The sequence below is a fragment of the Balaenoptera borealis genome (genome assembly GCF_965194805.1).
Source record: "Balaenoptera borealis genome assembly, chromosome: 17".
Classification (NCBI taxonomy): Eukaryota; Metazoa; Chordata; class Mammalia; order Artiodactyla; family Balaenopteridae; genus Balaenoptera; species Balaenoptera borealis.
The window spans coordinates 50,539,268-50,554,149 of record NC_138876.1 but is presented as its reverse complement, the minus strand read 5'-3'; positions in this window follow the sequence as shown (position 1 = coordinate 50,554,149).

The following is a 14,882-nucleotide window of genomic DNA, read 5'->3' as shown; positions in this document are numbered from 1 at the left end:
GAACAAAAGATCGTAAAATTTGTATGGAGACATGAAAGACCTCGAGTAGCCAAAGCAGTCTTGAGGAAAAAAATGGAGCTGGAGGAATCAGGCTCCTGGACTTCAGACTATAGTACAAAGCTACAGTTATCAAGACAATATGGTACTGGCACAAAAACAGAAATATAGATCAACGGAACAGGATAGAAAGCCCATAGATAAACCCACACACTTATGGTCAACTAATCTATGACAAAGGAGGCAAGGATATACAGTGGAGAAAAGACAGTCTCTTCAATAAGTGGTTCTGGGAAAACTGGACAGCTACATGTAAAAGAATGATATTAGAACACTCCCTAACACCATACGCAAAAAATAAACTCAAAATGGATTAGAGACCTAAATATAAGACTGGACACTATAAAACTCTTAGAGGAAAACATAGGAAGAACACTCTTTGACATAAATCACAGCAAGATCTTTTTTGATCCACCTCCTAGAGTAATGAAAATAAAAACAAAAATAAACAAATGGGACCTAATGAAAGTTAAATTTTTTGCACAGCAAAGGAAGCTACAAACAAGAAGAAAAGACAACCCTCAGAATGTGAGAAAATATTTGCAAATGAATCAAGGGACCAAGGATTAATCTCCAAAATATATAAACAGCTCATGCAGCTCAATATTAAAAAAACAAACAACCCAATCCAAAAATGGGCAGAAGACCTAAATAGACATTTCTCCAAAGAAGACATACAGATGACCAAGAAGCACATGAAAAGCTGCTCAACATCACTAATTATTAGAGAAACGCAAATCAAAACTACAATGAGGTATCACCTCACATCAGTTAGAATAAGCATCATCAGAAAATCTACAAACAACAAATGCTGGAGAGGGTGTGGAGAAAAGGGAACCCTCTTGCACTGTTGGTGGGAATATAAATTGATACAGTTCACTATGGAGAACAGTATGGAGGTTCCTTAAAAAAGTAAAAATAGAATTACCACATGACCCAGCAATCCCACTACTGGGCATATACCCAGAGAAATCCATAATTCAAAAAACACATGCACCCCAATGTTCACTGCAGCACTATTTACAATATCCAGGACATGGAAGCTACCTAAATGCCCATCAACAGATGAATGGATAAAGAAGATGTGATACATATACACAATGGAATATTACTCAGCCATAAAAAGTAACGAAACTGGGTCATTTGTAGAGATGTGGATGGATCTAGAGACTGTTATACAGAGTGAAGTAAGTCAGAAAAAGAAAAACAAATATTGTATGCTAACACATATATACGGAATCTTAAAAAAAAATGGTTCTGAAGAACCTAGGGGCAAGACATGAATAAAGACACAGATGTCGAGAATGGACTTGAGTACACGGGGAAGGATAAGCTGCGATGAAGTAAGAGAGTAGCATTGACATATATACACTGCCAAATGTAAAATAGATAGCTAGTGGGAAGCAGTCACATAGCACAGGGTGATCAGGTCGGTGCTTTGTGACCACCTAGAGGGGTGGGATAGGGAGGTTTGGAGGGAGGCACCAGAGAGAGGGGATAAAGGGATATATGTATACATATAACTGATTCACTTTGTTATACAGTAGAAACTAACACCGCATTGTAAAGCAAATATACTCCAATAAAGATGTTAAAAAAATTTATCAAACTACTTGCTGGACAGCTCTTCTTGCAAATATAATAGGTGTATCAAATCTAACATGCACAATGTTTAACTCTGATTTCCTCTGCATGCCCTGCATTTAACTTGTCCCTCTTTTAGTCTTCCCTGTCTTTTCAAGAATATATCCAAAATTGAATCCTACCATAACCATCCTATTTCATTCTAGTTCCCCGTCGCTCTTTGCCTGGGTATTTCAATGGCACCTATATTAATCAGGTTTTAGTGCAATAATCCTGCCTTTAAAAATATCTTCCCAAATCTCAGTGTCTTTCAACACAATTTATTTCTTCAGCATAGATCTACAAGTCTGCTATGGACTTGCTCTGCTTGGCTGAGCTTAGCTGAGTAATCTTGAATTGGCTGTAGATTGCCAGTCGAGTTCAGGTCTGCACCATGTCTCTCAATCTGGGACCCAGGCTAAAGCAGCAATGGCTACGTGGGATACTCTTTTGACAAAAGCATAGAGAACTGAAAATAAACTAGCTGTGTCTTTTAAAGTCTTACCTCTTGACTGGCACACCGTCACTTTTCACTCACATTCCATTGGCTAAACAAGTTTAAAAGGCTGAATCCAGTGTTAGTGGGTGGGGGAAATTATACTCTGCCTAATGGAGAGGAGGACAGGGGGATGAATATTTGCTGTATAGTAATCTACCCTAGCCTCCTAATTTGTCTTCCTGTTCTTTCCCTTGCCCTTTTCAGTCTGTTGTCTACATAGCATTCAGAATGATCCTTTTAAAACATGCCAGGACCCTCCACTACTAAAAACCCATCAACAGCTACACATTTTGCTCAGAGTTCATATAATGGCCTATCATGCCTTAATCAGTCTAGCACCCGGTCACCTCTCTGATTTCATTTTCTACTATTGTCTCCTCACTCTCTCAGTTCCAGTAATGTAGGTCTCCTTACTAACCTGGAACAGGCCATGCAAATTCCTTCCTCAGGACCTTTGCACTTGTAGTGCCCTATATCTGAAATATTATTCCCCCCGTAAATGACTCTCGCTTCTTTCAGATTATTTGCTCAAATATAACCTACTTAGTGAGTTTTCCCAGAGTGTTTTATTTATCATTTCAAACATTTCAGTACTCCCTAGCCATCTTCTCTACATTAATTTTCTCCATAGCATTTAATATATTTTATTTTGTTTATTGTCTATCTCCTTCCATTAAAATGTGAACTCTAGGAGGGTAGGTAGTTTTCGTAGGTTTTATTCACTTCTGTATCCCCTTGTGCCTGTATATACTTATAGAATGAATTATCAGTAAGCTAGCACAAACAAGGTTGCTCCATTATTAAAAATAAATTCTCTCATGCGGGAGCGCCAGTCATCCTACCAGGACTAATCTGATTTTCAGTCTGCCTCTATCCTTTGACTCCCAGAGACAACATCTAGATTGATGAAGAATTTCAGGAATCCCAGGGGAGCACTCAAAAAAGAAAAAACCCTTAAGGAATTTTTAATTAGTAAGAAAGAATATCTTTGAGGAACTTACTGCAAATTTAAAACTTATACAAACAAAAAAAATATAATCTAGGAACCTCTAGAAAGAGTACATGTTAGGACATTTGATCATTTAGAAGAGGCCAATCTGTATTATACATATTCCATATATATAATTGAATTTTCTTCTATTTTAATATGCTTGTTTCATATATATAAGGAAGTCTACAGAAAGTAAACTGTGTAGGCCAATGAAATAACATATGTGAAAGTGCTTTGTGAAGTGTAAAGGAAATTAAGTTAAAACATGTAAAATACACTTTATTACATTTTTATTATGATACTAAAAGTAAGCCAAGGAGCTGGGTTAACTGGGGGGTCTGTGCTCTCAGGACAATAAGAGCTTTAGTGTTACTGAGAAGACACACAGACTACTTTAGCCTCCCCTTCAGTCAAAGGTACTGGTAGCAGCAGAGACATGGAGTACAGAATGGAAGAGAAGGCAGCTAAGTTACATAATTAACTAGGGGTAGGAAAATTCTGGTGTCAAAATCTGTACAACATCTCTAAGCCAAATTTAGTGGACAAATGAATCATTTGGTTCTTGCTCCAAACACAGATTCCCTCTCCACCTCCAGAGACTCTGATTGTGTAAGTGTGGGTTGGGGTCCAGGAAACTGCATTTAACCAGCACCACAGGCAGTTCTAACGGTGTGGTTGGAAAGCACTGCTCTAAGCTAAAGTTGCTCTTTCTGACAGTCCTGTTTTCCAACTTCATTTTAGGTGCTTTCTTAATAATGGCAGAAAGTGGCATACACAACACCTAATTCCAAAAATATGTAACCAAATATACTCATATGAATTAAAGAGTTATATTATCCAGCATATATGCCTTTAGTTCCCAATAGAGATGGCACAAAAAGACAAGTGAATGTTTAAGAGAATAAAAAGGAGAAAGGGCACATATGCCACAACTACTATCACTACCCTGACCACTAATACCACATGAGATAACACACATTCTGAGAAATTTTTTCATTATGACATTTTAGCGTGTGAAAGCACTGGTTTACAGATTATTCTGGAATTCTCTTTTTTAGATATTTGTCCTCTTCTGTTGTTGCTTGCTTGCTTTTTAAAATATCTGTAGCCTTCTAAGTTTTCCTTTTGAAAATGGCAGTGATGGAAAACTCTTTAGATTCTCAAGGCATTTTATTTCAACACATTCTGTTCAGCATGCTTCTACTGAAATAACTCTTTCAACAGTTCACATGACGTAATCTTTATTTAGGCTCCTCCCCCCCCATGTGAGATAAGCCTCCAGTTTAAGGCTGTGAGGAAGTGATTGCTCAGTCCAGAACCTCCTCCTTCTCCAAGCCAAAGATAAGAGAAGGGGCAGCAGCCTGGGAAAACTAAAGTGAAGAGACTTTCTAAATTGCTCTCTTCTTTCCAGTACTCCTGTGAAGTGAGGTTGGGGTCCATATGCTCTGAAGAGCAAGCAACATCTAGTGAGAGGTTATTTGTTACTCATTATATTGTAATTCTCTGTTGTTATCCCTGAACATCTGGTAAACACCATTAGGGTCTCAGCTGCACTGTGGTAAATTCTTAGCTGGGCCTTAGCTGGGCCTGGGTGCCAAAGATGGCAATGTCAACCTCTTCCTTGGGGACCAGGGTGGTGGTGGCAAAAATGATTAGCAAGATACTCAAGAGGCCAAGGACAGAAACCCTGTGTGCTAGGTCCAGTTCTCCCTTCCCCCCCACAGATCCTTCCATTGCTGACCATGGAGAGTCAAAGTATAAGGAAAGATATCCATGGAGGATCAAATATAAGGAAGCTCATAGGTTTCTTTGTAAGAGCCATCATTGTTCTGGTTCTTTACAAAATTTCTAAAAGTTTGATGCAAACTCTCCACATTCTTAACATTCTCTGTGTTTTCCATGGGATCGATTTTTGAACAAGTCTTTCAAAAGGAGCAGAGCATTTCCCTAATCATTCAAAACCATAATCTTTCAGTTAAATTACTTGAAAATGAAGCCTGGATCACCTGAATCATGGCCTGAATTCTATCCTTTACTCACTAGTAGGGACATGGCTGGAGAATAATAATAAGTAAGCAACATAGCTAAAGAACTTCATTTGATTTTTCATGAACAGAGGGCTCAAAATCTAAGCCAAGAATAACATAAAAAACAGTGATGAGGGACTTCCCTAGTGGTCCAGTGGGTAAGACTCTGTGCTGCCAGTGCAGGGGGCCCAGGTTCGATCCCTGGTCAGGGAACTAGATCCCACGTGCATGCCACAACTAAGAAGTCCACATGCCACAACTAAGACCCTGTGCAGCCAAAATAAATAAATAAAATAATAAATAAATAAATATTTTTTAAAAAACAGTGATGAGGGCTTCCCTGGTGGCGCAGTGGTTGAGAATCTGCCTGCTAATGCAGGGGACACGGGTTCGAGCCCTGGTCTGGGAAGATCCCACATGCCACGGAGCGGCTGGGCCCGTGAGCCACAACTACTGAGCCTGCGCGTCTGGAGCCTGTGCCCCGCAACTGGAGGGGCCGCGGTAGTGAAAGGCCCGCGCACCGCGATGAGGAGCGGTCCCCGCACCGCGATGAAGAGTGGCCCCCACTTGCCGCAACTAGAGAAAGCCCTCGCACGAACCGAAGACCCAGCACAGCCAAAAATAAAATAAATAAATAAAAATAAAAAAAGTAGCTATAAAAAAATAAAAAAAAAAAAACAGTGATGAAAATACGTTGCACCATGAAAGTAAACCCTTATAAAAGATGGCAACCTACAAAGCAGCTTATGTCAAAAGTTGGAATATTTGGAAACCTAATTAGTTTAAGTAATTTTTATTTGTTCTATACAAAATAAAAAACTTTTTACCCAAACTTAAACAATTCAGCTTTAGGAGGTAAACCAGCACCATAATTCCAATATATAACTCCTTCCTAATCCAGAAAAAGAAAGAAATAAAGTGGCATCTTTTCACCATCCTTCTGTCTCCAAAAGTAAGGAAAGAGATCACAGCCTATGAAGTATAGGAGACATGACCTAGGCCTTCTCAGAGAGCTTCAAGACACCCCTACTTCAAGAGAAGCAGCAGTTAATTAGTGGGCTGTCAGGACATCACATCCAGAAAGGACTCTCAATCAGTGCACATCACAGGAGAGGGCACTGAAGGGTTCCTAGCAGGCCCCAGAAAGCAGTTTTCCTGGGAGCAGACAATACAGACATGAACTTTAAAGGATGTTAGCATTTATTAATCTTTCCATTTCTGGTATCTTACATAGTATCTGGTGAATATAGGTACTTAATAAATGAATAAGGAAAAGACTCAAGACTTTTTAAGACTTATGATCACAGTAGATATAAAAAATAAAAATGTTAGAGTTTTTCTCCTTCTGAGATCGGAACAAAAAATGATAGTTAAGGAAAATAGTACTCAAAAGCAGTTGGGGCTTTCCTGGTGGCGCAGTGGTTGAGAATCTGCCTGCCAATGAAAGGGACACAGGTTCGAGCCCTGGTCTGGGAAGATCCCACATGTCGTGGAGCAACTAGGCCCGTGAGCCACAACTACTGAGCCTGTGCATCTGGAGCCTGTGCTCCACAACAAGAGAGGCTGCGATAGTGAGAGGCCCGCGCACCGTGATGAAGAGTGGCCCCCGCTCACCGCAACTGGAGAAAGCCCTCGCACAGAAACGAAGACCCAACACAGCTAAAAATAAATTGATTAATTAAAAAGAAAAAAAAAAAGCAGTTGTATTCAGTAAGGATACGTAAAGGGTCTGCACATTCATTTGTTTTCTTTTTTTTTTCTACTTTATTTTTCCATGTTTATACCTAGCAAATATTTTATTTATTGTTTATCTGTATATATATTTTTTATTGAAGTATAGTTGATTTACAATGTTGTGTTAATTTCTGCTGTACAGCAAAGTGACTCAGTTATACACATATACATTCTTTTCTATATTCTTTTCCATTATGGTTTACCCCAGGATATTGAATATAGTTCCCTGTGCTATACAGTAGGACCTTGTTGTTTATCCATTCTATATGTAATAGTTTGCATCTACTAACCCCAAACTCCCAGTCCATCCCTCCCCCATACCCCACCTCTTGGTAACCACAAGTCTGTTCTCTATGCCTGTGAGTCTGTTTCTGTTTCATAGAGAGTTCATTTGTGGCATATTTTAGATTCCACATATAAGTGATATCATATGGTATTTGTCTTTCTCTTTCTGACTTACTTCACTTAATATGATCATCTCTAGTTGCATCCATGTTGCTGCAAATGGCATTATTTTGTTCTTTTTTATGGCTGAGTAGTGTTCCATTGTATATACGTCCACATCTTCTTTATCCATTCATCTGTCAATGGACATTTAGGTTGTTTCCATGTCTTGGCTATTGTGAATAGTGCTGCTATAAACATAGGGGTGAATGTATCTTTTTGAATTATAGTTTTGTCCAGATACATGCTCAGGAGTGGGATTTCTGGATCATATGTAACTCTATTTTTAGTTTTTTAAGGAACCTCCATACTGCTTTCCAGAGTGGGTGCACCAACTTACATTGCCACCAACCATATAGGAGGGTTCCTTTTACTCTATACCCTCTTCAGCCTTTGTTATTTTTGGACATTTTAATGGTGGCCACTCTGATCGATGTGAGGTGGTATCTCATTGTAGTTTTGATTTGCATATCTCTAATAATTCACGATGCTGAACATCTTTTCAAGTATGCCTTCTTTGGAGAAATGTCTGTTTAGGTCTTCTGCCTATTTTTCGATTGGGCTGTTAGTTTAACTAGCAAATATTTTAAATGGTTAAATATGCATACTATGTATGTTTTATGTTCACAGAAAAATATATTGATATTGATTGGTAATTACTGATATTAATATAAAATGTTAACAATGGTTATTTTGTAGGAGGTAGAGGAGTGATACTTAGAAAATTGGGATAACTTTCACTTACTACATTTACCCACATCTGTTGAATTTTTATGTACAAACATGATTTTTTATTGGAAGAGAACCTCCATTCCCTTGCCTCGTGTTTACTTAAAGGGACCATACTAGTATTTCTTGCCCTTCTCCCTCCCTTATAGGCTCAGGAATTATCTGATAACTGAATTAGGACAAGAAACCAAGACATTTCACAGGAACTTTCTCAATCTTTTCAGAGCCAGTACGTCAGTCAGAGGCATGCATTTCTTTATTCTCTCTATTGCCCCCTTTTACCTCCCCATCCCTGACCTCCATAAATGAGTAAATAAAACCATGCAGGAGAGCAAAGACTTTGTCTCTTTTCTTCACTGCTCTGTCTCGAGCACCTAGAAAGATGCTAGCATTCATAGAATGCTCAATAAATAAATACTTTTTGAATAAGTTAATAAGTTCCCTCCACTCTCTACCATGTGGTGAGGGGCCTGCCCCCTCCAGAGTGGCTGGCAGTTGTGCAGCTGTGCTGGGAACTGAGCTGGTTGATGTGATTCAGAGACAAAGTTAACAAGTCCACTGAGGCTGCACGGAGGCCGTGTGTGTGTGTGCTTAGTCCAGTGCTGTTCAGCACTGTCTGCTGACTACTGAATTCATCTCTCATTTGGCTCCAAGTTCAAAAGAATAAGAAAGATATTATTTTGGGGTATCCTCGAATCCCAACATTTTTATCATTAAAACTTTTCATTTTAAGTGGACTTATTTTATTAGAGAGTTATATTGCTTTTTAAAAGCAATGTTAACTAGATCATGTACTTCTATTACTCTCTAATACACATGGGTAAAGAGTATTTGTCCAATAAGCAAATATATTCATTTCTAAATGCACCATGCAAACGGGGGGCAGTAAAAAATGAGAACCTGAATATAAAAATCAGCAGTTTAAAGGCCCAGAATAATTTTCAGCAACTAAGGCTTATGCATAACTTAAGAGACTCATTAGCTTCTTAAATTCTTAAATTTTCAGAGCCTATGAAAGCAGTATAGCCTGGCTATATATTTCAACCAACACTCAAAGCACGTAACACCAGGTAGCGTCAGAAAATTTTTTAAGAAATTGATAAAATGCCTCAGCTGCCTGCTGGAACAGAGGGAGGAAACAGAGCAGAAAAAAACAAAAGACAAATACAACCAATAACAAAACCATTCATCTCACAAACTTTTAGACTGAAGGCCTCCCTCCAGATTCTTGCAGGATTTCCTCCTTTACCTGATTCCTTTTAGATGTAATAATTTATATGGTGATCCTATGGTAACGTTTTATGTGAGTCACCAGTTTGTTCTATATGTCAAACAACCTAATCCCTTCCACATATTCTTCTCCTGTAACTCAGAGCAGAACAAGACAGGAAACCTGTACTCTCTCAGAGACAAGACTCTGCCAACATAGGCCAACTTCCTGAGAAGATGAGGGTTCCCATATTTTTAATTTGCTGGTAACTTATTGTAAAGGGAGACTTATTTTGTTCTTTGTTTGTTTTGAGGGGACACCTAAGTTAGCTTGAAATTACCTTTGATTTCAAACTCAAGACTAAACTTTATCAGACAGAACAGGAATCTGCCCAGTTCTGCCACTTGCTAACCAGGTAACATTGGGAAAGTAACAGTAACTGAGTGTTTGCTACTAAAGCACTGTTCAAACTGCTTTACTTAGATTCATCCATTTAATCCTCAAAAAGACCCTTTGAGGTGAGACCCAAGGAGACAAGGTAACTGAGTGAGAGAACAAGTAACCCACTCAAGATCACAGAGCTGGTAAGACAAAGAACTAGGATTAAACTAAGGTAACCTTTTTGCTAAAGCCTGTACTCTTAACAACTTTACTGGTGGGTTTAAAATTTTTTAAATGTAACCCACTGTAAGAAATATTTTTACTATGACCCATAGTAAGAAATATGTTCTACAACACAACCCAATACATATATATTTTATCAATTAAGACTCACCTATAACTTGAGAGTCTTTATTATATGTATAATTGAAACCAAATTTTATGAAAATATACTTATTCATTTCATGCAGTACACTGGTATTTTTCTACTGTATTTTATTGTTTAAAATTGCTTGTCAATCCTCACCAAACTGATTTCAATTTCCACTGAAGCTCATGACCTGAACTTTGAAAAACAAAGTACTACATTTCTTTTTACCACCATGAATTTTGTGAGGATTAAATATGATACCGTGTACAAAACCTTTAGCACAATGCCTGACACAGACTGTGCACCCAGTGCATGATAGTGATTATTACTGATCTTGTAAATTAGCAGTAAGTAAGGGAGGTAAGAACACTTAGGGGGAAAACCTGACTGGAGTATAGATGAATTTATGGCCTGTTGGGATCTTTCCCGGGCAGTGAGATAGGGAATTTCCCCAGTATTTTAAATTTATATTGTAATGGAAATCCACATTTAGAAAGAGACCGGGCTTGTAGCTAACTCTGATTTCCTCTTCTTTACTATAAAGGACAATTTACAAGTTGCTATGCCTCTCTGCTGGAACCCTCAGTAAACCCAATTTATTCATTTATGTTCCCATCCCACACTACTCTGGACACTATGAGCTTTACGAAATTGGTCTTCAGCTGGGGAGGTACACACATTTCCTACTGATGCTTTATTAATTACCACTAACTTAGTGGCTTAAAACACAAACTTATTATCTTACAATTCTAAGGGTCACAAATCTGAACCAGATCTTACTGGGCTAAAAGCCTTTCTGGTGGCTCTGGGAGACAATCCCTTTCTTTATGTTTTCCAGCTTCTTTTTAGACGCCAGTATTCCTTGGTTCTTCTTCCATCTTCAAAGCCTGCAACAGCAGGTTGACTCCTTCTCTCATCAAATCACTCTAACTCTGACACTGATTCTTCTTCCCTGAATCTTCTTTCTTCGTCTTCCATCTATAAAGGATCCTTGTGATTATACTGGGTCTACCTTATAATCCAGAATAAGTTCCCTATTTTAATATCTTTGATTTAATCACATCTGCAAAGTCCCTTTTGCCATGTAAGGTAACATTCAGAGGCTCTGGTGATTAGGATGTGGACATTTGGAGGGGGAAGAGGGTCAACTATTCTGCCCAACACAGGAGACAAACCATACAAAATAGCAAATAAGATTTAACAACAATAACACAAAGCATTTATTGAACATTTACTATACAGTAGGCATTGTGCTGAGTGCTTTACTTGATAACTCATTTCCTTGTTGAGAAACCAAGGCTCCAAAATATCAGATAGTGTCAAACCTAGGTGTGCCTGACTTCAAAGATCATGCTCTCAACCACTTGACTACATAGTTAAGTACTAGATGTGTGTACATTTAGTGGTTTGCAACTTCTCCCCAGCAAGTACTCCTTTTTCTCTTTCCCCCCAAGAACGATATTTTGAAAAATTGTGTATGTTAATTTTTTTCATTAATCAAAGATAATTGTAACAGCTGATAGCTTTGAGCTAAACTTTTTGCCTCTTTGGATTTATATAGTTACAGTCAAATAATGCAACTTAATATTTTATTTAACATATTTTGGCATCATTTTGGAATACTGAAGCATAACTCACTTTGTAGATGCCTAGGAGTTCAGAGAAGAAGGAAATCAATGGGAGTGGGTGGAGCAGTCAGAAGAAATAGGGTCTAACTTCAGTCTCAAAGAAGCAGAAATTTCAGGTAGACTAGAGAAGAGAGACGATCATGAATGAGAAGTGAGAACAAGTACATGTAGGAATGAGACATAGGGAGCTTGTTAGGAGAACTGGAAAAAAGAAGTTAAAGAAGAATAAATAAAGCATTGAGGCTTCGAAAGATAGGTAAATAAAGTTAAATTTAACCAGACAGTAAAATACAGAAGCTGGAAAATTTCTGAGCAGGAGCCTTTGGGCTTGGGGAGATTAATCGGCTAGAACAAAGAGCATGAAAGGAGGAAGTGAGAGACTGGCAACTGTAATTCACCTTCCGAGAGGGAAATTGGTGGCTGGGAGGCATAGAAAGGGGTAGAGACTAACTTTTCACTATACCCCTTTTGATTCTTCTAAATTTTATACAATGTACATGTATGAGTTAATGTAATTATAGATACATATATGTAATATATATAATGTATAAGTAACATATAGAAGCAGACATGTATGTAAGACTATCATTACTGACCCAAAATACCATATAATAAAACTACACATCTACTGTTAGCACACTTAAGAATTAAGGATAAACCACTCCTCAGTTGTACTCTGCACCCCTCAACGCCTGCCCTGAGTAGAGCAACTTCAGCAATTTTCTCATTGGTTTAAAAAATTGATCCTTTAGTCTCTGTCTACCTACCTCATCCTAAGCATCAACTCCAGGTTGGGCTGGTGCCCAAGGAATTATATATTGCTCTTACATGTTTGCCCAACTTGAATGAGAACCTACTTCAGAACTGACTCAGAAATCTCACAGGATGCTGTCATTCACCCCCAGGATCAATGATCGATAATAGAGTTATATGGTCTATACCTCCTGACCCAGCTCAAGGTCCTGACTCAGACAATGCCTGCTAGCTGGCCTCATCCCCACACCCAAGGCTCCACTTCATCACCAGTGTATTGGCATCAATATTTATCTTTTCAAAGGAAATTTTTTATCTCATAAATCAATAGGTATCCTGTTGTTATCCAGTTGTTTTGTTTTTAAGAGATAATTAATGAAATAACTTCATCAAAGTTTTTGTGGGAAGATGTTGAACCTTTGTACTTTCTGAATAATCTATGTTTTATTTGTAGTGTTAGAAAGCTCAACAGTGAAAGCAAGTACCCCATAATGCCTAGGCACACAACCTGCTGCATTAGTGCTCTGAGCAGTAACTGAGACAAATGGAGGACTATAGAATTATTCAAATGTTTTGAGGTTTAGGGAGAGTTGCATTAGAAAACAATTCCTTAATCATACTGTGACTTAATTACATTCAAAGCCATAGTGTCTAGCTCTTGCAGTTTAGAAGTTATACATGAAGATTACATAAATAAATACAAGTTACAGCAGGCAGAGGAGAGAGATAATAAACCAAAACTGACTGACACAGCTAGATCCTAAAAGCCAGTTTGGTTACTCTTTGAACATTTTGTCAATTTTCATGTGTAAGATAACATGCTATATTGTATGAATGAAAGTGTTATATCTAATTATTTGATCTGCCTGTCTTATGTTAGTCAGTGGAGAAATATTTATTGAGCTCCACACAGATGAGTAATTTTAGAAACCATGTTAGTAAGGAAACATCCAAGGGTGGAATAAGTGCTAAGCCTCTAAAAACTGTTCTCTCTTTTCTTAAAACTCCTGGAAGGCAGGAAATACCCTGTGTTTTTCTATATGTGCCTTGTCCAGTGTTCACCCTCAAATGACACTAAACTAGAACAAAGAAAACCTTAAAGAAGAGCCATGATTCAGAACTAAAATTAATTAATATGTCACAGTTCATAAAGTACTTCCTTTACGGATGAGGAAAGCAAGTTTCAGTAAGGATAAGCAATGCAGGTACTAAAATAGAGACTGGGGTTAAAACCAAACATGATCCTGTTAACGTGTTTTTATATGTGTGATTAAGGCCAAGCCTTTGCCCATCTACCCACAAATTATAGATAAGATGTTACAAACTCATATTATGGAACCTTAAAGCATTTTATTGCCCCAGAGTGTAGTGAGGTACAGACTTCATTCACCATGCTATTGCTTCTTTGAAACATGCAGACCCACCAGTTGTCCTGGTGGGACATGGTTCTCATACTTGGATTTTGTAGCCCTCTCTAAAATGTACCAAAAACTCTCTGGAAGCAACTAAAAATGATTCTCTCCTTTGAACTGACCTTCAAATCACCTCTTTCTGTAAGTTTTTCTCAATCATTTCATTTACACTCTACAAAATAATAGTGATTAAATTCCTCATTCACTAACTCTCTGGTAACCTCCATACTTCAGCATGAATATAATTGAACATCTTTACAGTGTTTCTGTTAAATATTTGTGTGCATAAACATATGTACACTCTATTACGTCTCCAATGATAGCTTCTTAATAACTGAGATATTTCAGGCATTTAATTCAGATGTATGCACCATTTGAGTACTCACTAAATAAAAATATATACAATGCTTTTATTCTAGTAAGTTCATTACCTCATCACAAAGCAAATATAAAGAAAGTTGCAAATTTATGATATTCGGCTCTGACTTTTACATGTATAGGTCCTGGTTTTACTGTGATTCTAGGATACTATATCATGTACCTCATTAATAAGGGCCCTCTGATAAACCTGAAATAAACCATCTGGTTTACTCCCAGTTCTATCACCTTTTACTTGTAATACTTGAAGCTAGTCAATCTACTCTTAGACTTAGTTTTCCCATCTTTAAAATGGGAATTGTTGGGGAGAACACTTACCACCATCCCCTCATTCCAGGTATTTTCTTCCAGGAGGAGTTCTTTCGCTGGAATAACATACCCAGGCTCTCGCTGTACCATCCATTCCCCTTCCCTCATCAGGCCAGTACTCCTTCCTAGGGGAAGAAGAGTACCTTACCTGACTTGTAGGTTTGGTAACATAGTAGCTCATCTTTTTTTCTTCCCTTTCTCTTTGGAATCTTCCTGCCTTTATAATATCATTTATTAGCCCCATCATATCTCAATAGGGATAATAGTTACAACACAAGCTTGTCTTAATGATATTGTATTTGGTAGAATGTAAAACACTTTTATGTGTGAAAAGTTA